We start from the raw sequence: 2,832 nt of genomic DNA, 5'->3' as shown, positions 1-2,832 counted from the left end.
TGTTATCTTTATTGAATAAATTCTGAACTCTTTAAAAAGTAATACATAATCAATTATTCAGATGTGTTAAATTTTTTTGCATTTATGAAATTTTGTAAATGGTTTCTATGACCATATGTTAAAAAATGGTACATTTGGTGAATGAGAAATGAATTTTGTTTTGGCTATTAAATTACCGACTTATTATTGTTGTATATTTTCTAGCTTACAATTTGCTCACAGATAAGATACTATCATCTATCTAGCCTGTATGTAATCTTGTTTGAACTAACATACCAATCCTGTAAATTTTATCTGTAAACATCTCATTTCAATTCATTATTATTGGTGATTTACACACAAGAAAACTAAGGTTCAAAACCTCAAATTCAAGAAACTTTTTTCCACCAATCTCTTATGGAGTAGGTGCTATTTTTACACATTTTGGCATGATAATTTATAAAGATCGCAAGTGTCCTATTTTAGTTTTTTTTGTCATTATTTTAATCACTAATAGATTTAGAGGTTGAAGGTGTATTGCTGTTAGATACAAAAGCAAGTACCTGGTACTTTGATCTTAGAACTGAAAGGTATGATTGGTCAGAATTAAATGCTGGAACCAAGACTGATAAGCCTTTGCCAACAACATAGAGCCAGTCCAGCCTTCACATCCTGCAGTCTGACCAGGCTCTATACTGTTGGCTGTCAGTCTTGATATGTTTAAAACTGATAATGGATGGTTCCAAAAAATGGAGGCTGGACAAGTCTATTTATGAAATTCAGCCGGTTAAATGTTATAGAGCATATTAAGGGTTAATTTGTTGATGTATGTATGTCAAATTAGGTGAGCTTAATTAGTTATACACATAAAGTGTTCTTGTATTTATGATGGGATCATAGATTGTATGGACCAAATATTGTTACTTTATGTGTTCAGTTTAAAGTGTATATATCAATCATGATTATACTCTTTACCATTATTATGCAACATGTTTTGTGTTCAGGGCATTTGAAATGGTGTCACAAGACAAGCTCACATTTTAATCATCATAACTTTTATAAGAGATCAACTATTACCTATCAGAAGCATGTTTTGTTTTCATGGGCTTTAGGTTTGTTAGAGGACTATCACCCATTTACATTTTCTTCTCCTTAAAATTAACTTGCAGCCAGTTGTTAATTTAAAGTCTGAATGGTACCTTTAGTATATGGTAGTTTTTCTTGTAATACGTAGTACTTTTTTTTTTAAATTATCTAAAAGGGCTGGCTAGATTTCAATCAAATAATAACTTTAGTGAAAAGGTTTTGCTTTATTCGAGAATATGACTTTTAAAATCAAGCAATTATTTTCTTTATTTTTACATCTTACTGAATCAGTAACTTATCCACAGTTTTTAGTAGAGTAAGGGAGATAATTACAGAACAAATTATAAGTAAGCTTGTTACAGTGCAGTTAACCAATTTTAAGTTAACCATCACTTGATAATATTTTAGTTTTAATCAGTTTATATTCTCTTTATACTTACTTAGAATAGGTCATTATTAATTATTAAGTTGTGAGCAAGACAGAATCATTTTGACCTCTTGTGATATGATAAAATGAAGAGGCAAGTGATTAAAACATTATTTCATTTAGTAGCATGAAGCCATTTCTAGTTCTAGTAGTTTTGAAAATTTGGAAAGATTTTTTTTATTTTCCTTTCCTCCTATGCTATGGTATTTACTTTATTATTGAAATTTCAATTTTATGGCACAGACTAGCATCTTATGGTTGCGGTAAGCAGTAAATAAATTGGTTATTAAAATATGTTATCATTTTGTTATGCATTGTACATCATCAACATCATCACATTCTTTTTTTTACATTTATCTACCTTTCTGGCATTCCCATTACATTGAATTGTTACTAAGATTATATTGTCTAAATTATTGAAATAAAATCAAATGCCTAAAATAAATCTTGAGTTGCATTCTTATTCCATCTCAGTTGTGTTTATTATTTTTTTATGCTCCCCGAAAAATTTCGGGGGAGAATATAGTCGCCGCCTTGTCCGTCCGTCCGTTCGTCCGTCCCCTTTTCTTGTCCGGGACATAACTTTGAAAGAACAAGAGGTACCAACATGAAACTTTGTAGGTAGATAGATCTCATTGAGTAGGTGTGCAGTGCACAAGAACCGTAACTCTGCCTTGCCTAATTTTTGAATTATTCCCCTTTGTTTATTTTTACACTTTGAACTTTGTCCGGGACATAACTCTAAAAGTATAAGAGGTATCAACATGAAACTTTGTAGGTAGATAGATCTCATTGAGTAGGTGTGCAGTGCACAAGAACAGTAACTCTGCCTTGCCTAATTTTTTAATTATCCCCCATTGTTTATTTTACCCGGGACATAACTCTATTAGTATAAGAGGTATCAACATGAAACTTTGTAGGTAGATAGATCTCATTGAGTAGGTGTGCAATGCACAAGAACCGTAACTCTGCCTTGCCTAATTTTTGAATTATCCCCCTTTGTTTATTTTACACTTTGAACAGGACATAACTCTAAAACTTTAATAGGTATCAACATGAAACTTTGTAGGTAGATAGATCTCATTGAGTAGGTGTGCAGTGCCAAAGAACCGTAACTCTGCCTTGCCTAATTTTTGAATTATCCCCCTTTGTTTATTTTTACACTTTGAACTTTGTCTGGGACATAACTCTAAATGTATAAGAGGTATCAACATGAAACTTTGTAGGTAGATAGATCTCATTGAGTAGGTGTACAGTGCACAAAAACCGTAACTCTGCCTTGCCTAATTTTTGAATTATCCCCCTTTGTCAATTTTTACACTGAACTTTGTCCAGGACAT

The 2,832-nt window shown here is 31.8% G+C and overlaps 1 long non-coding RNA gene across 1 annotated transcript; it reads left to right on the top strand.

Moving 5' to 3' along the window:
- The first annotated feature begins 113 nt into the window (after positions 1–113).
- LOC132755150 (uncharacterized) lies at positions 114–1,937 on the top strand. The gene is made up of 2 exons (XR_009629167.1): positions 114–538; positions 604–1,937. It is a non-coding gene; the product is annotated as an uncharacterized LOC132755150 (long non-coding RNA).
- The last annotated feature ends 895 nt before the right edge of the window (positions 1,938–2,832 follow it).

This window comes from Ruditapes philippinarum, unplaced genomic scaffold (assembly GCF_026571515.1).
Source record: "Ruditapes philippinarum isolate M1 unplaced genomic scaffold, ASM2657151v2 ctg782_1_1_1_1, whole genome shotgun sequence".
Classification (NCBI taxonomy): Eukaryota; Metazoa; Mollusca; class Bivalvia; order Venerida; family Veneridae; genus Ruditapes; species Ruditapes philippinarum.
Note: the sequence above shows the minus strand (reverse complement) of the source record. Positions and strands in the feature narration are given on the sequence as shown.